Consider the following 25,539-nt stretch of genomic DNA (forward strand, 5'->3'; position numbering starts at 1 on the left):
TGTGGCAGCTGCCTATTGCTGTGATGCTGAAATCTATGTCACCAGTATTTCAAATACCAGCAGGGTCATGATGGTGGGCAGGTTTCAGCAGAGCTTTCAGACTAAGATGGACTAGGAAGAAAGACCTGGCCACCCGCTTCTGAAAAACCGGCCATGAAAACCCTATGAATAGCGCCAGAAGATGAGAGGATGGTACGAAAAAGACCAGGCAGGGTTCTGCTCTGCTGTACACAGGGTCGCTAGGAATCAAAATCAACCTCATGGCACTAACAACAAATTACTAAATTATTGTTAATTTCCAGAAGAGCCAAATCAGAATGGTTTAAGAAGACAAAGAAAAACTGAGGGCCCTCAAAGGAACTTTCTTATTGCTATTCCATTCCAAGATCATCATCTTTGGAACGGCATCTTTGCAGTATGAAATTGAGAACAAGGGATGAACACACTAAGAATTTTTTTTCTTAATATGTCACATGGGCAAAGACTGCAAAGTGGAAGAAATGAGAAAACTAAGATACTGAATACATCTTTTTAAGAGTCTGACACTAAGTGTGCAGTACCAGCAGATGGAGCCTCATAATCACATTTCTCTCATCCCCTTTGCCTTCTCCTTCCCTCAGTCATGCAATATTATTACAGGTGAAGAAAGACAAATCCAGATAGCTCTGGAGGCTCATTTGTTCCTCATTCCAAAGACTTGGCAATGCACTGGCCCAGCAGGTCTGAGTCACCTCAACAAGGAACAGGCTGATACCAGGTGCTGAGGTCTGGGGATGCTCCCTTTCAAACAAGGCCACTTCCCTGGCCAAGGAATTTCCACCATTGCACAAAGGCTTGGATGCCCCTTGCCTTGTTATGGGAGTGTTATGGAATGTCATGGGAGTGAAGTCACCACTAGAATACTAGCCATGCTGAGTCCAGTCTAATCACATCCAGCTAAAGCACACTCTCTATAGGATAACAAGAGTTAAGAGATCACACACGCTCTGCTACTAAGTTTAACCCCAAGACATCCTATGGATATCGCCCTCAGTGGTAATAGTAGCATGTGTGTCCATGCCCTCCTTGAACAACAGAGTGCCTACAATGAACCAAGCCTTATAGACAAATGTTCCTGTGCTTGTAGGTAAATTATACTTAATAGCAAAGATTAGAAAGAACTTAAATTCCTATCAAATGAGGCCTGATTATCGAGTACAGCACAGGTATACATATAAATTTCTAGGACATACAAGAAATCAGTGATATAGGCTACCTCCAGGAAAGGGAAATGGGTAGATTGGTACAAGAATGAGAGGGAGCTTTCCTATTTCCTAATTTTTGAATTTAGTAACTATTCAAATTGCATTAACCATTAAGAAAGAAAACAAAAATTTTAATTGATTAGAAAAAATTAACCCTGTCATTTGTCATATCATCCCGTTTTAATTCCTTGAAGAATACCTACTCTATATTTTCTTATGCCCTCATTAATTTGTTTATTCACTGTCTTCCTTGTCCAACTTACTAAAAAGCAACCTCTGAAAGTACAAATTTTGTCTATATTGTTCACCCTGTGGCACTCAGCACCTAGCACAGGATCTAGCACCTACTAGCCATTCAATAAACGTTTAATTGAGTAAGCCTAAACTTACTACTCTTGCGATATTACCTCCTAAACCTCTTCTTCAGAATTCTGAGTTTGGTGGCCCTCTTCAATGTTTTCATTAATACCTGGCGTGTATCTCTATCTCTGCAGTTTTCACATTGTCTAATAACGACCTGTTTGTGGGCTCACCCAGAAGTCTGTCATCTACTTGAGGGCATAGACTTGAGTCCCTGGCATACAGCAGACACTCAGTAAATATCTGTTAAGTGAAATCAATCAAAACCAGAAGCTGACACTACCAGAGGCCCAAGGATCTCCAGGATTACTCAAACAAGAGCGTAGGAAGATTCAGCTGTATGAGCTACCAGACCACCAACAATGCCTTTTCCTCACTGGATTGGCACGGGTCAGAAAAGCCCCGGACGCGCCAGACTAACACTCCCTACTTGCAATCGCCAGTCCAAAACCTCAGAGGAAACAGGACACTGACACAGACACCACGTGAGCACCCGCACTAAACACAAACACGTGCACCTCAAACACGGACAGACAGGATCACCCAACGCCGGACAGCCTACTGCCTACGGACTGCCCCAGAGCACTGCGCCGGCCATCCCTCCCCGCCCTAGGTTCTCAGGCACAGGACTGTGAGGCAGCTAGAGAAAACCGGAAGAAGGCGACAAGAGAATGCAGTGATTTGCAGCCATCATGCCCGCCAGTAAGACGTGCCACAAACCTCCGCCTGGGCTCAGGCTGAGTTCTCACCACGTGGGTGCGCTCTCCTTCGCCAGCCTCTCCAATCTATCTCAGAAAGCAGCGGCGGATACTCACACACCACCCCATCTGGGCGCAGCCATGTTGGAGAAAGGTGCACTACGTTTCCCATGAGTCTGCGGGGACGACGAACGGCGCTCCCACAATTCCCTTCGCCTTCCAGAGCTTCCTATTGACTCTTTCTCTGCCGGGCGTGGTTCACCAGTCAATCGCTCTCCGCTGTGGTGAAAATTAGGTTGTCTTAGTCGGGGAAAGGGTAAGGGTAGGGAGTGCTGCTTATTATTAGCTATCCAATTGGACACTTTTAAACAGGTGTGTGTCCGTCGGTCCCTCAATAATGCCCACTCCCCCACCCCCTCCTCTGGGGGTCTTTTTGCTTCTTTCCTCAGGAATCTTAGAGGAATGGGAGAGGACCTTGGGATCTGAAAGACATCTTATGGGCGACAGCGAGGGAGGTGAAAGTGCATGAACATGCCAGGGGAATGGTGAATAGCGGAGAGTGGTAGGAAGATGAGTGGAAGAATGTTGAGGGAGGTAGGACAGGAAAGGTGGGCTGCGCCAGATTATAGAAGACTTTAGGCTATTCTGTTCTGTAGGTCTAAGGGGGTCCCTGGAAGAAATGGAGTGATAGGACCAGAGCTTCAGGGGGAAGGTGGGAAGAGAGACTGAAAGAAGACTGCTTCACAGGCTATCGCAGTGGTCAAGTGAAAAGTAACAAACTATTAACTGGGACACAGCAGTGGCAGATGGAAAGGAAAAGATTTCGTAAGAGAGCAGAAATAAAAGACACAGGAGAAGGTGATGATTAGCCATTGTTCCTGCTTTAATATTGTGGGTTATGAATGTATTATAATCATTCTGCCTGCACTGGATTATAAACTGAGAGCAGGGAAGGCAATTTGGGAGTGAGGAGGAAGTCACTTCCCTATAGTGCTGATACAATGCCCCTATCCACACCCCACCACAGTGGACTATCAGCAAAAGTTAAGGGTTGCTGGCCAGCACAAGTGGCACTGACACGAGAGTGTTGTTGAGGGGAGGAATAATTTGTATGAAGAATAGGTTAGAAGGGGGAAAGAACAAGTTGGGATGCAGATAGGCACCAATGCAATAGTTCAGGAAAGAGAGTGAGGCTAAAACTGAATAGCAAGTGAAGAGGCAAGTGCAACCTAGAGAGGTCAAATCAGCCAGACATTGCAAACTACTGAAGAGGGTATGAGGGAAAACATGTTCAGTCTCCCTGATGCAGTCTTGCTTCTGCACTACTGGATGCTTTCAAAAACACTTTCCAACAGGACTTTCTGTGATGATGGAAGTGTTTTATGATTTGTCTGCCGCTCCAGACATCTTGTCCCCATACTAGCATCCCTAGCTGGAAAAAAGGAGCAGAGTTTTCATCTTTTCATCCAGGAAATGAAGCTCCCAGTGGACTCCCCCTTGTTTTTTGACCACACAGGTTGCATACTATGATAGGCAGAATGATGGGCCCCCAAAGATATCCACACGCTAATCCTTGGAACCTGTGAATATGCAGATATAATTAAGTTTGCAGACCTTAAAATAGATTATCCAGGGATCCAATATAACCACATGATTCCTTAAGAGCAGAACATTTACTCTTGCTGGAGAAAGAGAAATCAAGCAGAAGAAGTTAGAAAGATTCCAAGTGTGAAGGATTCAACACACTGTGATGTAAGGGTCCATGTGCAAGAATGGAGAGAGGCTTCTGTGAGCTAGGGCCAGCCCCCAGCTGATAGGCTGCAAGCATGTGGGGGCCTCAGTCCTACAACCACGAGGAACTGGATTCTGCTAACAACCTGAATAAGCTTGGAAGCAGATCATTCCCAGAGCATCTTGGTAAGAGCCCAGCCAGGCAACACCTTTATTCTGTCCTTATGAAACTCAGAGCAGAGAAACCAAGAGCCAACCCAAACTTCTGGTCTACAGAATTGTAAAATAATAAACGTGTGCTAATTTATTACAGCAGCAATCAAAAACTATTACACGTGCTTATCCCAGACCAATCACTAGCCAAAGAAAGTAGAATTACTGGGACTGCTTTAGGCTGGTCATGATTAATTGCATGGGGCTGGGACGAGACCCTGAGATCAAGAGACCTGGATAGCCTACACTCTATCTAGAGAAAAGTTAAATTAGGCTTCTCTTAACAAGAAAAATGAGATGACAGCTTTTGGGCAATTAACAGCATGTTCCATAAGGGGGTTGAACACTTCATCTGACTGGATTATCATAATATGGTCTATCTCAAAACCTAAGAGAAGAGGATGCTAGAAGGATGAGCACTCTCATCAATTAGTAAAGCATTCAAAGGTAGAATTCTAAGAGTTATTATATTTCTACTTTGAGATTCCTCAGTCAGAAAAGATTGAAAATGTTCCCAACAGTCCTTGAAAATTGTTGTAGTTTATTATGGTTCCAAAATGTGATACTGTTGCACTGCAGTTTCAAATTCAATTCCTATACTTATGAGGTTCCTAATTTCCCTTCCCCTTCTCCCCCACCCAGACCATTTGTTTTTGCTACTTTCTGGATTTTTCCCCCCACTTGTCCCCAAGAGCAACTATACTAGTTTTGCTTTTTTTTCCTATTTAAGGTTATAAACAAAAACACGTTCAGTTCTCAGTCTTTCCTCTCCACTTATTCTTTTGCTACTTATTTTATCCCTGCTGGGTAAATGACAAATTTGTGTCACATTTCCTTTCCAAACTTTTGTCTTCTCTGCTGGCTTCTTGAAACTCCAGCAAGAATGCATTATGTAAAACCATTTGATGTTCACTGTGACATTTGAGGACTGAATGCATTATTCATGCTATGGTGATAAAAATTCAATGAAAAGTTTGTAGTTTTATAAGTCATATGGTGAAAGTACTTCCATGCAGTAATTAGAGGCAAAAGTAACACAAAAAAAAAAAAAGGAGGGAGGAGCCAGCCTTTCATTTATAATATAAAATATAAAACTCTGCTTGAGGATTGTTTTTGGTCAGTCGGAAAAATATAAGATTTCAGGGGCTGGTGCAGTGGTGTAGCAGTTAAGTTCACGTTCTGCTTTGGCGGCCCAGGGTTTCTCCGGTTCAGATCCCAGGTGCGAACATGGCACCGTTTGTCCAGCCATGCTATGGCAGGCGTTCCACGTATAAAGTAGAGGAAGATGGGCATGGATTTAAGCTCAGGGCCAGTCTTCCTCAGCAAAAACAGGAGGATTGGTGGCAGATGTTAGCTCAGGGCTAGTCTTCCTCAAATAAATAAATAAGAAAAATGTAAAATTTGAGCTGTAAGCATTAACTGCCCTCCCTCCCACAATGGTTTTATTCTTGAGGCTAAAGACCTTCTTACTTCACAGAATAATTATTTTTCTGCAACATGCTTTTCAAGTAGAAGAGAATAAAGCAATAGCAGACAACTCAGGGTGCAGGAAAATCTTTGGGGTGGCCAGAGGAGAGGGATTTGTGGATTTTTAAAGATATGATAAAGTGAAACAACTTTTTAAAAATATTTCCCTTAACTTGACAAGAAAAAATTCTCTTAAAAATTTATAAACATTTAAAAATGTCAGGGCCAGCCAGGTGGCACAGTGGTTAAGTTCGCACATTCCGCTTCCCAGTGGCCCAGGATTCACCGGTTTGGATCCTGGGTGCGGACATGGCACCGCTTGGCAAAACCCATGCTGTGGTAGGCGTCCCATGTATAAAGTAGAGGAAGATGGGCATGGATGTTAGCTCAGGGCCAGTCTTCCTCAGCAAAAACAGGAGGATTGGCAGTAGTTAGCTCAGGGCTAATCTTCCTCAAAAAAAAAAAAAATAGTCTCACTACTTTAATGGCTTCATACTGTCATTAATCTCTCAAAGACCCAAAAATACAAAGATGTTTGCCCAAAGAGGGCAAGCTTCATCATTAATTATGCTGGATGTAAATCCGTATTTCATATAATCTTCATGATCACTTCTAATTTGGGGGGATTTCTCATTAGATCTGACTAGATGGTCTTAGCTTTTACTTACATTATGACTCACTAAGACCTCATATTAGGAGCATCAATTTTGCCATTTTCTGTTAGTTACTTGTACTTGAATTATTATCTTTATTCATCTTCACAATGGGGAATTTAGAATTTTCTAACCTACTTGCCCATTTTGCAAAAGTAGTTTTTACATTATATAAGCATTTACCAGGCACAAAAATCATGTCTTGCTTAAAGAAGGGAGGATACCAGAGGCAGCTCCCCTGCCTGTGAACTCCCACTCCACTCTTCTCTTAGAACACCTCTCAAAGTCTGTGACATGTGACAATCCGACGTGCAGCCCTAAGGAAGCCTCCAGTATTCTAAGGGGGAGTGAAGATTAGTTTGCTTTCGATGAAACTATAAACAGAATTTCCCACGTATTCTTCCAGATACCCAAGTTTTGCATACTGTGCATTAGAGGCCACTGCACGAGGGCATGTTTTGTAAAGGGTGGTCCTTAGACTGCAGCAGAATCACTGGAGTACTTGTTAAAAATGGAGAGTTCCAGACCCCACCAGGCATGAGTCAACTAAAAACAAATATGTTTTAATAGTTGCTCTGAACCCCAATGGATTACAGGGTTCATTTCAAAATCTCTGGGGCCAGGGCCCAGCAATCTGCATGCTTAACAAGCAATCCTACTGCTCTTGCAGGTGTTCAACCATCAGAGAAAAATACTGTGTATTATTCATCAAGATAGAGCTCTTTAAAAATCTGCCCCAGAGTAACAAACTGCCAATTTTCTAACGTATTTGGGATTTTTATTTTAGGTGAAATGTTTTAACTTTATAAGGTACAAGGGACCAAGAAGCCAGATGATACAGCACTCAGATTATCGAATTATTGAAGACATAAAGTTATGTCTCAAAACAATTCTAATTATTGGCATCTCCATATTCCATGTTATAGATGTAGCAAGTAAGACTTAAAAACAAAGTGTATAAGCTGTGTAAGTAGGAGATATTTTTTAAGAGAGTGATTTACATTCATGTCTGTGTTCTCAAGTGAATAAAAGGACTCAGTTTTATAAGTTAAAACATAGCTATCTACAACTACCTTTTTGTGAGGTATTTAAGTGTTAAATACTTAACTTACATTATTATTTAATCCTAACAACAAAAACAACCCTAGGAGTAAGTTTTGTGTTCTCAATTTTACAAATCTGGAATCTGAGGCTGAGAAAGGTTAAGCAACTTCCCCAAGACCACACAGTTAGTGACAGAGGCAGGAGTCCTACCCAAAGTCTTTCCTCCTTTCCAATTGCATACACTAAGCTGAGGGACACCATTGCAAAGAAAGTGCCCCTTTTTTGATATTTTGAAGTCTATCTAAACATTATGAGAAAAATATAGGTGTGAAAAATGTTTAAATGGTTGCACCTTTTAAGCAAGCACATGTAAGAATTCACACAATATAACTTTTAAACCTTCAATAAAGACAGTGTGTCCAGAATCTTAATTGAAAGTTTAGATGCTATATTAATTTTAAAAAAGTCAAGCAGCATTAATGGTCTTGTTTTCTTCTGTTCCAGCTTTGTGTGTCATAAATAAGGTTGGATAGCATCATTTTCTCACCTATTTGAAATCGTGGCTTAGGGAACCATGTGGTTAGTAGAAAGTTAATGAGACCCAGAATTTACTTTTCAATACCTCTAGGAAGCCTGTTGACATTCTCAGAATGAGGAATTAATAATTAGTTAGCATCAATTATGGAACTCTTCTGCGTGAAATTTAACACACCATAACGGAAATAGATAGCTTTGAAAAATCACTTGAAACAAGAAACTTAGTGTAGTTGAATTACTGAGGTGGTGATGTAGGTAGACCATGATCTCAACTTAAAAAATGTTTTCTGAGACTGGCCCCGTGGCTGAGTGGTTAAGTTCACGTGCTCCGCTGCAGGCGGCCCAGTGTTTCGTTAGTTCGAATGCTGGGCGCGGACATGGCACTGCTCATCAAACCATGCTGAGGCAGCGTCCCACATGCCACAACTAGAAGGACCCACAATGAAGAATATACAACCTTGTACCGGGGGGCTTTGGGGAGAAAAAGCAAAAAAATAAAATCTTTAAAAAAAAAAATGTTTTCCATGGGGGCTGGCCCCATGACCTGGTGGTTGAGTTCAGCACACTCCACTTTGGCAGCCCAGGTTCACAGGTTCAGATCCTGGGCGCGGACCTACACCACTGGCCAGCTATGCTGTGGCAGTGACCCACATCTAAAATAGAGGAAGATGTTAGCTCAGGGCTGATCTTCCTCAAGCAAAAAAAAGAGGAAGATTGGCAACAGATGTTAGCTCAGGGCTAATCTTCCTCAGCAAAAAAAAAGTTTTCCATGCCTGTCAAAATAATTGTTTGGAGTTTATGAGTCTCTGACATATTTCATATGTCATCCTGTCTATTACAGATTCCTCTGTACTTTTAAATGCTCTTTCAGTCTGATGAATATAAATGTTATTGTGACAGTGGCTTCATGTTAATTGATTCTAATTTAACCCAAGGAGATTAGGTTGGGGTAAGGAGGTTAGACAAGCCTTGGCTAAGAATTCAGGAAACAAAAGGAGTTAGGGACAAATTGCTCATAGCCATATTCTTTCAATGTAGCAGGCACCTTTGACCAGGAGATGGCAGCAGTGGAAGCAGGAATTTCTAGGAAGGGAAAAAAAAAAAGCAGTCCTGGGCAAGTATCAATATTTGGAAATCAGAATCCTGCCTCAAGAGCTCCAGAATCACTAAAGGCTTCTGGCTGGTGCGGAGGCCTTTAGGAAGTGCCACATCACTGAAGTGATCCTAGGCTTCTCCCATTCAGAGTTTAAATAGGAGTCTAAGTACCAAAGAAAGGGGTTAGGAGTGTTGAGCAGATGTTACCAAGCCATGGTAACAAAGGGTCTCTCAGAAGTCAGCCCCGTTTATACCAAGAAAAATCAATTAGAAGTAACAGACACCAAAGAGTTGCAATAAGAAGCAGAAAGGTGAACAAGGATTTCAGCCACAGGTCACAGAATGGAGTGAAAAGCAAATCTGACTGATACCAGAAATGTTGACACAGTGGCCAGTGCTGAAGATCTACGCTGGGCTAATGGTTCTGCCAATTATTAAAGCAGCGGTGGGACGCATGTGGGCAGGTCGCCTGGGAGGATGGGTCTGGGCTAGGAGGTATTGTGGCAACGGAGAGCCATTGTGTATTTGGGGATAGTTGAGTTTCTTGGGCCACACTGAAGGTGTCTATGAGAACAGCTAAAATCGAATGGCGTAGATCACAAGTGCCCCTTTCCTTTTCATTAGCTGTTGAAGTAAATACAGTGATCAGGAATGAAACCAGGATGTCAATGAGTCAGATAAAGAAAGCCAAGGAGTGAATGATTTTCCCAATATCTTAAAGAGATGGTGGGCAGAGGTAGGGTCAGACCTAATCACCACAAGGAAAGATATTACAATAAGGAGTTCACTTCTAGTACAACAACTTACATTCTTGGTTGTGCCGTTTTAAAAAGTATGGCTTGATCTCAAGATGATCTAGAACTATCTTTAGTTCTTCTAGATAAGTCAATAGTAGAGATGGTGGTTGGAGGTGTGAGTACCTAGGGACATTGACAGTGGAGAAATGGGGTCAAACTACTAACTGAAGAAGAGCTGAGAATCTTTGTTTGATGTTCTAAATAAAAACGCTTAGATTTGAGCAATCATTTGCATTTCCTGAGGGATAATGTGCTTCAAGAATTCTACTTCCCCTAGCCATAGTTTTTGTTTAAAGCAGAGTTAAGACCACATGCACTGGGCTGTCTATCTGGTCCAGAGTCCGGGATTAAGCAAGAATCAGTCACCCTTCTTTGAAGTTATAGGACCTGGTGCTCAGCATCAGATACACAGGACAGCCTCAGGACAGCTCCTGGTAGGTCCAAAACGGTCCTCTCAAATCTCTCAAATCCCTCAAATCTCTCCTCTTTCATATCAGGACCCAAGCCTATACTTTCCTGGTTAGTCAGGTTTGGAACAACTGCTTAGCAGAAATGATTCTGAGGTAAGGGATGGAAGGCAGGCAAAACCAGAGAACTCCACAGCCAGAGTATCCTGGGTTTGTTTCTTATACAAATGGAGCAAGAGAGCCCCAAGGAAGTCTGACATGTAGAAATCCCTGAAGAATTTGGGTTTCAGACTTTGATCACCACAATCTAGGCCCTCAGGCCACGAAAAACATGGTGAGAACACCCCTTGCTCCCAGAACACTAATGAGGTGACTGGGAAGTCATCCATTAGCTATAGAATGCTGGTCTCCCACTAAAAGGCCATAGACCATGGAAGAGAGAGCATTCAAATGAAGGCTCAGTGCTCAGGTGTATCAGGTTAGAGTCAGGCTACGCCAAGCCAAATTGGTAGTTAGAGAAGGCCACAAGTGCTAGAAGGAAGCCCCTGCAGTTGAGGTCCTACGTGGACCTTGAGATTGAGGCTCCAGCCGATAGCCTATCACTAAAGATGTAGCCAAGATTGAAAAGATTGAGTCCTATTTGAAGAGGGTATGACAAAATGCAACCTCCATCCCTCCAAACAGGGCAGCTTTCATGCCAAGCGTTGACCAGGAAGCCAGAGTTCTGAGTCATGTGCAGGTGCTGGAAGTGGACAACATAAAGCAGCCCAGACAGGAGAGAGCTCCCAGGCCTTTTATATGGAGCTGAGCCATTTCCACCCTTGGTGTACACTGGACATCCGGCTGGAAAATTCTCAGAGTGCCACAATTGACATAGGTCTGCTGTAAACAGTTGGGGCTTGAGGCCTCTCTGCTGTGATGCACTTCAATTTCCTTTGCAGAAAAACTTCTAGCCTAGAATTAAAGAGCTGGTTTACTGCTTCTCATACCATTGCTGTTTCCCTCCCCGCATATTTGTCAGGGCTTCCCATAAATGCTATCATGGGGGCTATTACACAACAGGTTGCTTACCCCTAATCTTCAGCCTGATTTTCATGTGCTCAGTAGACGAGTCCATGACTAGATTCTACGTGCTAGAAAACTAGAAAAAGGAAAGTCCACACCAAATAGCTAGACAGGACTTCTGTAACTCCTCCTCACTTATCAAAGTGCCAGTGAGGTGGGCTGCACTCTGATGCGATGTCCCATATGCTGGGTCTTCAAGAGTTGGCCCTCCTCAGTGAGGAAGGTGTAAGGCCTCAGAGCAGCATTCTCCTCCAGCAACCGCTGGTCTAGATGCCACAGAGCCACAGTGTTACCGGGGTGAATCAGGACCTGGAAGGCACAGGTGAGGCTGCTAGTCCACCCATGGTCACCTTTGTAAGTTAGCTTGTCCAACCCCTCAGTGGACATAAAGGCCTGAGATACATATGCGCTCAGGGAAGGACAAAACACACTCAGTCAGTCTAGTAGCAGCTAAGACCAGGAGAAGCCACCAGCAAGAAGAATCAGGATCTCTTCAGCACTGTTGACGAGGTCTGCTTAGACCCAAAGAGACGATGCAGAACTATGCATAGAACTAGACATCAATCGATCCAAAAACAGTACATCTAGAAAGCAGGACAGACCTGTAAGTGATGTGAAAGCAACATAAGGTACCAAAGTTATCACATAACAGTAACAAAAAAAAGATCGAACAGCAGACAATTCTTAGAATTCACAGCATCTTCTGGGAAGCCCACTGAGATGTAAAAGGTCTCAGTCACTACAGTTTAAGGACAAAGTCCACTCCTTAGAAGAACTGGCAAAAGCAAAGCAAAGTCTCACTTCTCAGGGACGGTAAGTTCCCGTGACATGGGCTCAGAAGCAATAACATGGGCAGGAAGCCCTTGTGAAGGGCTCACAGACCAACCCTGAGAAGGAGCAGCAGGGAGGAGCCCACCGGGGCTTTAAATCCCTCTTGCCACCTCAGCCTTGGGGGAAGCAGCCGGGACAGGTTTGACCCTACAGGTGAGAAGTCAGGGACTCCAGGTGTGCTCAAAAGGCTCCCATCATGGGAACAAACCAAGCTCTCAGGGAACAGGAGTGGGTGGGGTCTGATTTATACCACTCCTCCAGCGGTCAGGTAGGTCCCACCTCCCGGTCTCTTTCAACTATTCAACTTTTACATTGTTAATTCAAGTTTCCCTAATTAAACTATAAACTCTTTGAAGGCCACAGCTTATACTTTTGTATCCTGCACCATAGCATCCAAGATCAAGTACTGTGCATAAACACTGCCACTATGCATTTGTTGATTTCTTCTGTTCACTGGTTTAAAGGCAGCGTGGGAGTGGGGAGAGGAGAGGGACACTGGCCCATGCCCACATTATGCAGAGTAGATCTGCTTTTGAGGTTCACAATAGAAGGTCATTTAAGGGTTCTATGGCTAAAATTTTTTAAAATTACCTGACTCGATTATTTCAAAGGTCCCTTTCAATCTAAGATGATATGATTTTATAATTTCATTGACATTTACATGTGACAAGTGTCTTATTAGGTAGTGGTCCCTCCCAGTCTAAGCACTGTGCTTCTCTTTACCTTCACTGGCCTCTCATAACACCTTCCAATTTTGCAGAGATGAAATGATAGCTGTGTTGTTTGCATCTGACTGCATCCCTCTTTCCCACTCCTCGGCTCAGTCATTTGAAACATGTCGCCACCTCTCTTTCCTCCAGTCTCCTATGAACCTAATTGGTGTCCTAATTCTTGGGAGAATCACCTGGGACACCCTCCCTCCACTCAGCCTGGATGCATCCCTGTGTCTTTTGGCTTTTCCCCTCTACAGCATTCTTACCTCGTACTTCTTACTCTTCCTGTTTTGCCTGGCATAATGCTTGGGTTTTTTTTTTTTTTTTTCCTCTTCTGCCTATTTATACCTGACGTTCCCAGGAAAACTAAGAAATTTCTGTGGGTGATGTCTGCAGACAAATGGCTTAAGCAGTGGAGAAGGAAAAGTGATGGGAGAGGAACAAAGGGAAATGAAAAGATAAAAGGAGAGAATGAGAGCAAGAGGCTAGAAAGAGGAAGGAGGAGTGTACAGTCTCTTGGCATATGCCCCTTCTCTAAAATACATCCCAAATTTCCACGAGGTATGGGGCTGCTTTTAACTAATGATCTGATAAGAAACAAAACAGAATAAAACTTGTGCTCTTTTTTCCTTCTCACCAAATAGCAGTCATTTCTGTAAGGTGGAGATAATAATAGAACCCACCTTTATGGTTGTTATGATGATGAAATGAGATAATGTGAGTAACGTGTTCTGAATAAGGCCTGGCACAAAATAAGGCCCTCTAGATGTTGGCCACCGTTCTAAAAACTGTTTTGCTTGAAGGCTTTTCTCCCATCTCTATCTGCTACATCATGTTTCTTTGTAAATGAATTGGCCCAGTCTCTTGTGGCCTTACCATGCCTACCACAGCCTAATAGATGTTAATGGCAAACGTTGCTTCTCTCTGTGGAGTGCCTGTTAAATGCACTTGTTATGCTAGTAAAGAACTAGTTTCACTTAGGCAAAGAAAGGAAATGAGCACATGGTAGTCTATTCACAATAGGCCTGTTTAGAAGGTTCAGCCTGGGGCAACATACAAATTTTATTATTTTATTGAAAGAATAAAATAAAGTATGAAACAAGTGAGCTACACTTGATGATTTAACAGAAGTTGGCTTATTTCCTAAGTGTATGGTTCATAATTAGCTGTGTGCATTAGAATCACCTGGGAGAGTTTTCAAACAACATGCATGCATGGGCATCCCCCAAGGGTTCAGACTCACTAGGCCTGGGTGATGTTCTGGCATGTTTATTTGGAAAACGGTTACCCAAGCATTCTGATGCAAATCTGCTGTTCCAAGTATTCCTGGCCCCTTTCCTACCATTCAACGGAAATCAATTTCAACCAGAATGGAAAAACCATCCACAGTTTTGATGGCACTCTCCATATAACTAGGTATACTAGAAATTCCTTAGCAAATTCTCCACTCACAGAAGAAAATATCCTCAGTTCATGTTCATAGCATAACCATGAAATTATGAATTATGTTCCATTAGGATTGAGCTACCCGCAACTCTAGTGGCTTTTTCTGCCATTTTATTGAGAACAGCAAAAACAGAAAGAGTCTTTGTGGATAATTTTTGACAGTTCCTTCACCTGGAGCTGACTCTACATTGGGATGTGGAAAACATGATGGCATTGCTATTGCATTTTAATTTTTCTCTTGGATGCTTTTCCCCCTACTTTCTAATTTAGGATATTTGTCTACTTTTATATATGAGGCACCCCTGTCACTCAGAACTTTGATATAGAGACAAGAACTGAACAGGGAACAGAAAAATATAATTTAATTCTATTCTATTTAACTAAAGCATGCTTTTAAGTTTCATAAAAGGATACATGTTATAAATAAAAAGACATATTGGTTCACCTACTTGTAGCTCCTGAGTCTTGAGTTCTCCATTTTATCATTGGCCGCTTCTCTAACTTTAAAAATTGTGGATAATTCTGCCATCTGTAGCAGCTCCTTCTATACTGGCTCTAAGGAAGCAGAAGTGATCTAGCAAATAAAATAGGGATTTTAAAAGAGGATTTTATTTCCTCACAGATTAAACACAATTTCTCATGTCCTTTATTCCCAAGTCCACAGAAATCCATTAAGTCAGAGACTTGTTAGAGCCCCCATGTCCGTTTAGTTGAGTTAATATGTAAAGTGCTTACGCTAGTACCTGGTACATAGTGAGAACTATGTAGAGGTATTACTTATTTATCATATTTAAAATGATTTTTAGGTGTTATTATTATTCTGGCTACAACTAATTTTTAAGACGTAAATATGTGGAATCTCTCCTAGAAACGTGTCTTATCTATTCAAGAAATGTTTGTTGAAGTGAAGGAAGTTAATGGATTTTGAATTTATAAATAATGTCATTGACTTTTCAGAGATGTTTCATAGAAGAAATGCCTTTTCTACAATAACAAAGAACAGGTACTCTAAGCCCAGCTTTATGTGGAATTTCAAGAGCTGAAAAGTCAGCCTTTAAAGGCACTTCATTCCAGGGTAAACTCACTAAATTGTGACTAATACACTTAAATATGTGATGCCATGAAATCTAAAGCCACATACTTTTACATGACCTGCATACCTGTACTGCATGAGTAACAGGGCACGGTCATGACGTGCCACTGAGCTAAGAGGAGACGTGCTCCTTGGTGGAATATTTTTATCGTATGTAGGAACTTCCTGGACGTACTAAGGAAAGATATATCACAGACACTCCTTCTAATGGGCTCCTATCAGAAATCTGTCCATATCTCTAATCCACCACTTACTCTTTTGCATTAAATTTATGTTTCCATGGCTTTTTCTGCTACTAGACTGTGAGATTTTTGAGGGCTGCCTCCACATTATTTATCTTCGTATCTCCGTTGTCTGCCAGAACCAAGCACATAGCACTCAATAAATGCTGGATGGAAACAGGTTATCACTGTAATCTTCATCTTTTTCAGTTTGCATATTAAATTAGTAGGAGAAATGTCTCCATGTATATGGTAACATTTTCTGAACGAAAAATTGAGACTCATCTGACAATGAGATGAGTCAGATTGAGATTGTCAGACTGAGACTCATGTCTCAGTCTGACAATGAGAAAAAATATTTGAAATCTGGAGAGCCTCAGAAAATTCTGGAGAGGCGAATGCTTTATCCATGTTATTCATTGATTCATCCCTCCCACCTTCCCTCCTTCTCTCCAACTATCCACCTGTCCATCCGTTTGTCCATCCACTCATCAATCCATCCATCCCTTATTTATTCAAAACTATCAACTCATACTTCCAAAATAGGGGAAATATATTGCTTTTGACTTATTAAAATAAATGCATAGTCACAAAGATTACTCTCTTTTTTTTGCTGCTTAGTACAGAATTTTTTACTAATAGGTCACATAATATAGAATTTAAATTACTGAACAGATTTTAAAATCTTTACCAAAATTTAAACAAAAACCTAAATCAATTCCTCTCCACCACATAAATAACTATTGAAAAAACCACACTTTATTATATTTTCCCCTCTTTCAACTATAGGCTGGTAGGTTCTGAAGAAAAAATCAATTTAAAGCACCAATATCTGTAACAAACTTGATCTTCAGTGTTGTCTCACCTGGAAATGAGTTATACAGATTTTCAGAAGATTCAGAATTTTTCAGTTTTGAAATAAAAATGAAAGCTTATGCTCCACAGACACAAACAAGCCTTTAAGTTTGATGTTGATTGTGAGGTACACAGTATGTTCAAGATTAAGGCGAATGGTACAATATGTACCTGGAATAAACATGTGGATCTTTCATTGGGAAATATCCTGGAATAAAACAACTTCATGAGGGGCCGGCCCTGTGGCCGAGTGGTTGGGTTTGCATGCTTCGCTTCAGCGGTCCGGAGTTTCACCGGTTTGGATCCTGGGCGTGGACATGGCACTGCTCGTTGGGCCATGCTGAGGCAGCATCCCACATGCCATGGCTGGAAGGACCCACAACTAAAAATACACAACTATTTACTGGGGGACTTTGGGGAGAAAAAAGGAAAAATAAAATCTTTAAAAAAAAAAACCTCATGAATTCACAATGTCTTGGAATAAGAAACTTGTAATAATGTTATATTGTGTAATAGATATTTGTTATAATGTTTCAATAGGTATTTGTTATAATGTTATGTTTCAATGTAATATTTCATAATATATTTATGTTTTAATGTATCTATGTTATAATAGTTATAATGTTATGATAGATATTTGTTATAATGTTTCATATAAAATTTAATATGACCTTCCAATGGTTTAATATAACTGTAATTTTGCCTGAGATTTTTTTATCTCTATTTTTTTGTTATCATTCTGGACTATATGTCCAGCGGAAACTTCGTAAATAAACTAGGCCCTGATTCAAATTTTTCACTATATCCACATAGGCCATATAGATTGCTCTCAAAAGTCAGCAAAAGGCTGTTCAATGGCAGGTTTACCATGATAAGGAAAACAACATGACAACATTACGTTAATGAAAACTATAAGTGAAATCAGAATTATTTAGGCTACTGAGATATCTATTCTTGAAAAAAGTAGATTTAAGATTTCCCATATAACTCCTCACCCTCACTAACCATTTTTTTTCTCAAATGGGAGACTATTTTCTTCCTAGTGATGAGAACTATCCCTTTTTCTAGGAATGGAGACGTCCATCCCCAATGGATTAAAAAAAGGAACCACTTCTTGGCCATGCTGGCCACAGCCATCTTGACCACATTCTCCAAGTCAATGCCAGAAGTAACAGGAGTTGGATATTATTGAGTATGTTCTGAGACTCCTGGACATTGCTTCCTTCAAGCCTCACTATCAAAACCATGAGTTCTAGTTCTCAGCAGTCTTTGATGATATCATCAGCAATGACAGCAAATTTCACTATTCCACCTAAAACAATGTTGAGGGTGGTTTCAACCTCAGGATCAGCAATGAGCAATTTAAATACACCTGAACTTCCCTTACACTATAACTGAGATCCAAGAAGTTGGCTGGGTTTTGACCATTAAGGTAAATGATGTCATATGGGAGCCATGTCTAGCCCACCATCTTTCACAAAGAAAATGATATTCTCACTTAGTTTTATGGATTTTAGGCCATATTACTTTCAATAGGTACATTTTTTATTTGTTGTCCATGGCAAATATGTCTTTTTCTAGCTATCTTGAATTGTCCTCAAAGTTTATCTCGGCATTAAAACAGATAACTTGTCCTTCCAGAGTCTCACCAAAGGATTTCTCTTTCACCTAAGAGGCATAAATTTTCAGGAAGAAATTACATAGCTCCTTAATTTGATTTACAGCCTGATTTTCATAGACCCGCATAAGCCTAAATTTTCTCTGACCCACTAAACTTGACTATTCTTCAAAACGGCTTTCAAAAATGTAAATTTACTCCTTAAAAATACATTCTGGTACAGAAGCTGCCACCTATTAAATGTCAGTGCCCTGGCTGCCCATTAGTAAAGGCCCTTCCAGGATGGGCCCATTAAAATTTCCAAGTAGGAATATCATACACAGTGGCCCTCACAAAATATTTTAACTTCTACCTTGTTGTCTGACATCAGTTTCTTGCTGTTGAATTCCTGCAGTATCGGCAACCTCCTAGAGATTAATGAAACTCCCTTGGACTTGGCTGACATGAGTGGGACCTGAGCACCAGGACTCACAGATGTTTTCGGCCTGCATTGTCATGAGGGAATGACACTTTAAACCAAAACCAGGCACAGAGGACTCTGACTGGGCAATCGAGATTAGAGGAGAAGGAGGCTTAGGAGAGATTTAATTCTATGTTGGAAACAAACCCAGAGAAAAAGCCCACACTGTGTGTGTGTGTGTGTGTGTGTGCACCTATCTGGATATGAGTTCCTCAAGATCATGGACAGTGTATTATTCATTTTTGTGTCTCCAGTATTTAGCATATGCATTATGTATGCTAAGTGCTAAATAAATGATTATTAAGTGAATTGCATTTTGGCCCAGTCTTTAGGCCACTGGAAAGCCCCTTCTAGATCACGTTTTGAGAACTACTGCCATAGCAGCACATCCAAGAGTTGTCGTTTATTTGGTTTAAAGCATTCTCCAACATGATGATTAACTCTCACATAATTCTAGCCACAATTTCATCAAGATAGATATTAATAGGCATATTGGATGCAACCACCACTTCACTTTTGTACGCAGAACTCCGTAGGCCTATAAAATCTATTCTATTGGAAAACAGAGTGGCCGTATATTAATTTCCAAACTTTACACAACAATTAAAGAAAATGAGACAAGGCCTAATACATTTTAAGCCCAGAGGTTTCCTTCTAGCTTCATTGTGAAGCCAATACATACATCTCCTACAACCAACTCTTCAAATCACAACACTTAAAGTCAGAGGTAAATTAAAAATAAATAAATGGGCCACCGCCCCACCCACAAAATGATCCAGGCAGGAAATGCCTACTTGCCCATTGCTCAATCCAACTTAGCTAAACAAAGAAGCCTCTGGGTGGGTAAGTTTGTATTCAAAGAAATTCCTAAGGATGATGTTCCGGGAGAGATCTCCTGAGCGAGCCAGCATATCCGCCTGTCTGGAAAAGGCTCAAATTCCGTGTCATTTGTAATGAGCCAATGTGGAGTCTAAGTAGATGACAGAGCACAGCATCTCCTAGGTCTTCCCTTCCTCCTCAGTTCCACTGCTGTAATTAGGGCAGCTTTAGAGACAAAACTTCCTCCTCTGTGGCTTCTGCACTCATTACTTCTAAATGCTACATTAGGTGATCTCATTTTCTTCAACTACCCCCTCTGGTTGTTGATCTCATGGTAATCTATTAAACAGGCTTTTTATCCAGAAATAATGCAGCTGGATACATTACTAACTTTTATTGAGCATTGTGGGCCAGCCACTGTATTGAGCACTTTACACATCATTAATTTAATCCTGCACGCAACACTATGAGGTACACGTTATTATCATCCTCACTTTAGACGCAAAATTGAAAGAAGTTAAACCCAGGTCCGGTAACTTCCCGGCTGACGCTTTAACATTATGTAACATTGCTGTAGCAAATGTCACCAGACACTTTGATTCCTTCATCCAAACAACTAACTGTTTCCAAACTACCTGGGCTTGCAACCCTGCCTGTTTGGAAGCCCATGAAGACTTCCTGGATTATCCAAAGATATACTAGTCTCCAAAAAGTCTATTACCTGAAACTGTATAAACTTCTCTGCATGTCATCCTGTTAGATTGTCTATCACCTGTATTTTTCCAGTGTTTATTAACTGATGAGAAATGCTTTATTTGTTTGCATGTGACAAAGCTGCATATCATAGTAGTTTTTCTTGAACAGTACCTAGTACTCTAAAAGACAAAAGATGTTTGATGACGGGGTTATTTAGGAAAGCTGCTTCGGTAAGCAGAGCATGAGGTCATACATCTTTGTGTACTTACAAACTTGGCAGACGTAACTGTAGCCATGAGGAAGCACAAAAGAAATATCTGGAGATGGGAAAGGACCAATGAGTTTTCTTTAAAGGACCCCTGAGAACTTTACGCTACATAGCTAATTTTTAGACATCTTAAAAGGGAATTGGAATCAAGTCAGGTTTCTTAAAAATCTCTAGGTATGTTTATTAGAAGATGGAAGGTGGTTGAGAGAGATAAGAGAAAGAGAAAAGTTGGTACTAGCCAGAAGAGAGGGAATAAAGATGGAAGAGAATAGTCTATTGGTACAGACTAGCATCAAGAATAAAGATAATATCTACTCTGCTGAGATTGAAGAGGAGGATATATTACAATAATGAGCTAATTCCTAGAGTGGTGACCCTTGATGGTCTCTCTTTTCTGGTGCAGTGGAGAGAGCCAAATGTACATTGTCCAAAACTTGGTGGATGGAGGAGGTGGAAAGGAGAAAAAGTTTTAAAGATAGTTATTGTGGATTGGAGGAATTAATAGGGATATTGATTTATAGGTGATATGTGTGGCCTTAGCAAAAACACACAAATTTATAATGAATTATGGCTAAGGTTTTCTCCCACGATGCTCTGTGGACCCTGAAGTGTAGAAATCTGTGGATTTATGGCTAGAGAGAAATTAGTAGACTAGGAAAGGACAAAACTGAGCCAAATCCTTGGGTTAGTAGGAAGGCCAACTAGAAAAGAACTATATCCTGAGGAAGTAAGAAGAGTTGAGAACCTGTATATATTCATTCATTCATTTCACAATCTTTTATTGAGGATCTATTGCATACAGGTCATCTGCTAAATTCTGTAATTCAAGGAAGAAGGAAATCCCATCCCAGAGTCAAACAATAAATAGCAGCAAAGCTGTCACTAATTGCTATGGAAAACATGTGTGCAAATATGCTTTAGAAAGTAGGTTCTAAGTGATGCCAAGTCCGTCTCACACTCAGACAATAAGACAATCAGAGAGAAAATCTTGAGTCTTTCAGACAATATGTAGGTCCAAACAGTCAAATGATAAACAACAGAGGATAACTATTAACATAAATAATGGCCAAAGGTGGTGAGAAGGTGAGGGATGGGAGTGGTGTGTGACCCTGGAAGAGATGTTTGGGATGCAGGAGATCTGGGAATCAGCTGAATCCAGCCATTGGAGAAACACTGTTCCTTGAGATTAGAGACAGGATATAATTTAGCGTGGGGATTAAACTCTCTGGCCTTGTCCCCATCACCTTCCATTCATCATATGGGATTGTAGGTACCTACCCAGAGTCGTTTGGGATTAGGACCATTCTAGCTGAGAGAGTCAAATGAGAGGGGTAAAAACTATTGGTTCAGCAACAAACTGGCAGGGATCCACATCCTCATAGTTTGGTTAGCCTATGGCCAATAGTAATATTTTTATTGATGCTTTTGGAAGGAGGAATCAAGACCGTATAGATTAATTTGATAAATAGCGCAAAGACAAAAAAATGCTTGACCTGTGTCCTTGGTGATTCTTTATTGTTAAAGTGTTTATTGCCTATCTTCTTCAAACTAGACTCTAAGTTCCATGAGGGCGACGACCTTGTCTGTCTTGTTCATCATTGTTTTCCCAGCACTTACAACAGTGTCTGCACATAATAGTTGCTCAGAAAATTGTTTTACATTACTTAAACAGTGCTGTGACAGAAGTATGCACTCATGCGATGGCAGCACAGCATCAGCCTTGGAGTCTGGGGAAGCCTTCAGGAAGAAGGTGGTATTTGAGCTTGAAGTGTGGGTAGAACTTTGTGAAGTGCAATGGAAAGAGAAAAGTGTTCCGGAAAGGATGGAACACCATAAATAAAGGCAGTGTTATGAGGAACATGGTATGTTTGGGAGTAACGAAAAGTTTATTTCTTTAACAGTGATACTTTAAAAAGTGGACAGTATTAGTGGAAAGTAAATTTCCTTCCATACAAGCATACCTTACTTTATGGAATAGTTGTGAAACGAAGACCACAGGAGAACGCAAGTAAATTAAATTACATTTTTTTGTTTCTTTTTTTTTTAAAGATTGGCCCTGAGCTAACATCTGTTGCTAATCTTCCTCTTGTTTTTCTTCTCCCCAAAGCACCCCAGTACATAGTTGTAGATTCTAATTTTAGGTCCTTCTAGTTCTGCTATGTGAGACACCACCTCAGCATAGCTTGATGAGCGGTGCTAGGTTCGTGCCTAGGATCCAAACCGGTGCCACTTGGCCACAGGGCCGGGCCCAAAATTACTTTTAAAAGACTATGGAGTGAAACTCTTTTGTTATGTGCATAAACCCGCCTATAGTGAATCTCTCCTGAAAAGCTTTTCCCTCCAAATAGATCCTATATATGGCCTTGATCTAGCTTTTTCCAACAGGTTTATTCAAGGAAGTATGAAGAAACCGCAGAGTTGAAAGAAAAGGTAATAGTGGTTAATGTTTAACAATGATAAAAAAAATTTAGAAAGATCAAAGCTTAAGTTTATTTAATGTGAAGAGGGAAAACCCTAAATGTTCACCATTTAAGGATTATCGCTAACCCAACCTTTCATAAAAACAGAACAGTGGAGGTGGAACTTGCAGAGATTTTTTTCTTAAGAGAACATCTACTATGTAACAGGTGCTTTGCGGTCATAGCCTCATTTAATCCTCACAGCAGTCGAGAGAGAGAGGGATCACCTCCCTCCATTTTACAGACGAGGAAACAGAGGTGCAGAAGGGCTAGGAAATCTCTTGGGGTGGAAACTGAAATCACGGCCCACCTCGAAGCTCATCCTCTTTCCCTGACACTATGCCGCCTCTAACGTAAGAAACTTTTCGATTAGATATGGAGAAAACGTTCTTCATCAAACATGAAATACAATACCGAAGAAACAAAGACAGGCACGGGTTTCCGAGTGTGTGTGCGCGTGTGTGTGAGTGAGTTCTGGGCCGGTCGTATTGCACTGTGAAGAAATGTTCCCCACATAGCCCCAGACCACGGTGTCTATAATTCATCCATTATAATTAACCCCGGGGTTAAGTTGTTTGTTTCTGAAGCCCTGGTTGAAATGCAGATAGGTGACCTGGGTAGACTGACACGATCTATCAATTACACCTAATTAAAGAGCTGGCTTTTTGAGAACTTGACCCGACCGGTCCAGGAGTCGCGAAAAGCGGAGGCTGCCTGGGCACCCCTGCGGGGGAGGTCCCAAGGCACAGGAAAGCAGTTGAGGGGTGGGTGTCTAGATTGCGGAAACCACTCAGTGAGACCGCAGAGGTTGGAGCTGAGCTAAAGACAAACTTTGACATCTGGACAATTCTCCCGGGAGGGAGCGAGGAACACACCGTACCCACTCATTCCGGGACTCTGCGAATCCCATTCACAGGTCTCCTGAGGTTCATCATCTTCCAGTACCCGGCTCCTCTGAGGGGTCCATCCAGGCGCAATTATACTGGGCCACTGCGGCCAACCGCCGGCTCTCTGCCCACCGCAACCAGGTCCGCAGATTTAACCCTTTCCCCACCCCCAGACGCCCGCGCAGGGGGCTGCGCTCCCTCCCCCGGCACCGCGCCCGCGCCCCCGGCTCGCGGACTGGGCATGCTCAGTCGCCGCCCGCGTCGCGCTCCCAGGGAAACCTCTGCACGCCCTCCCCGGGCTGCTCTCGGTCGCCTCCTCGCCGCGGGCCGCCCCGGGTGCATCCCGGCTTGCTCCGCTCCACGCGACCCAGATTCCCGCCCCGCCCCCGCCCCCGCCCCTCCCGCGCCCGCAGCCAGTGCGGCAGCCGCGGCCACCCCGGTCCAGCCTCGGCACCGGGGACGGACCGCGTCGATCGCCGCCGCGCAGCGCGGAGCCGGAGCGCCTGGGGAAGGCGGAGATGGAGACCCGACTGCCGCGTGCCAGCACCTGCTGAGCTCTCTGCGGCCGCCGGAGTGCAGGTGAGCAGGGGCGCCTGGGGCCGACCCTGGAGGAGCGGAGGGGCGAGGGGCGAATGCCCTTGGAGAGGAGACAGGTGGCGGCGAGGTCGCGAGGCTCTGTGCGAGATGCGCTGCGACTGGGGCGCAGCAGAAATATAAGGGTTGCGGGCAGAGAGGGGACGTGAATGAAAGTGCGCTCTGCCTCGGTGTCGGGGCTTAGGAGTCACCTAGGACCGTAATCCTTTCCTCCTCCTGCTCCCAAAATTAACAACCGCGAGGCTGCTGGTCAGCGCGAGACGCTGTTTGTATCTCGGCCAGGGTCACCTAGCGACTGCACGCGAGGGCTCTCGAGGAGGCGTCCCTGGCACAGGCCAAAATAGGAGGTGGAGAAGGGCCGCCTGGGTCGGGCGAGTGGCCAGTCTGGATCCTGGGGTCCCCCTGCCCCGTGGGTTTCGGCCCCTGGGGCAGTTCAGGGCTACGGGTTGGCGGGGCCACGGGGCTGGGGGTCATCTGTGCTGTGAGCCCGGAGGAACTGAGGAGCTGGCGCCTGGTGCCTCTTCCAACTGCTGGGAAACTCCTCACTTATTAGAGCATCTCTCTTTCCTGGGCAGGTGGAATTGAACGGACGAGTGGGGAGCGACGGCCAACAGAGCTGTTAAAGGCAGAACAGTGGAGTGTTGTGGTGGGGGGTGTGCTGTTGTGAGCGCCTTTGCTCCAACTGTGGGTGCGGGCTGCTCCTACTCACCGTCTTTCTGCTCAGCCTCTAAGTGGCGAGTCCGGTAACACATCTTATGAATATTTCAGGAATGACCTCGCAGGCTCACTTGCTTCAGATCAAGTTTAATGAATATGTTTGTCAGCCTTTCAGTTCTGCACAGGCAGGTGGAAGCTCCGTGCCTTGAGATTTCCAAATTTCATCCCTTTCCCACAGCAACTAGGAAAATGACGCTGCTAACTCCGGATGAGCTTTAGATTGGAACCATAAATTGAGTCCGTCATTTGGAGAGACCAGTTTTGGGCAGGCATCCAGGCATTGTTCTGCATCTCTGCAGTGTGCGTGTTGTGCCCGTAGCTTAACGGTCCTTAACTGGGGCTGCCAATATGGTGGAAAACAGGTAGTGTGCTTGCGTTGGGATAAACATCTTAATTCATTATCGTCCTATTAAACGAGGTAGTTACAGAGGACTTAGTCGTTCTCTCCCTAGAAGTTGTCTCTGAGGATCAGTCTAGTTCAAATTTGGAGGAAGGCACAGTGTTGTATCCCTCTACATTGGGAGGTTTTTATCTCTCCCTAATTCTCTCCT

General features: G+C 42.7%; 2 protein-coding genes and 1 pseudogene across 6 annotated transcripts in view; 1 reads left to right on the top strand and 2 right to left on the bottom strand.

Annotated features, from left to right (window-relative positions):
• Window positions 1-2,452, bottom strand: part of ALKBH8 (alkB homolog 8, tRNA methyltransferase) — a 54,431-nt gene extending 51,979 nt beyond the window's left edge. Inside the window, exon 1 of one of the 4 annotated variants that reach the window (XM_046637664.1) lies at window positions 2,354-2,452. The gene's annotated coding sequence lies outside the window, so the exon portion shown is untranslated. Of the gene's footprint in view, window positions 1-2,324 lie in introns of all 4 variants that reach the window. The other 3 variants (XM_046637663.1, XM_046637666.1, XM_046637667.1) reach the window with 3 other exon arrangements.
• Window positions 2,453-17,439: 14,987 nt separating this feature from the next.
• Window positions 17,440-18,405, bottom strand: LOC124225571 (succinate--CoA ligase [GDP-forming] subunit beta, mitochondrial-like; annotated as a pseudogene).
• A 5,624-nt stretch (window positions 18,406-24,029) lies between these two features.
• ELMOD1 (ELMO domain containing 1) overlaps window positions 24,030-25,539 on the top strand; it is a 63,029-nt gene continuing 61,519 nt past the window's right edge. Inside the window, exon 1 of one of the 2 annotated variants that reach the window (XM_046684497.1) lies at window positions 24,030-24,256. The gene's annotated coding sequence lies outside the window, so the exon portion shown is untranslated. The remainder of the gene's footprint in view (window positions 24,257-25,539) is intronic. The other variant, XM_046684500.1, reaches the window with a different exon arrangement.

The sequence above is a fragment of the Equus quagga genome, chromosome 14 (genome assembly GCF_021613505.1).
Source record: "Equus quagga isolate Etosha38 chromosome 14, UCLA_HA_Equagga_1.0, whole genome shotgun sequence".
NCBI classification, from domain to species: Eukaryota; Metazoa; Chordata; class Mammalia; order Perissodactyla; family Equidae; genus Equus; species Equus quagga.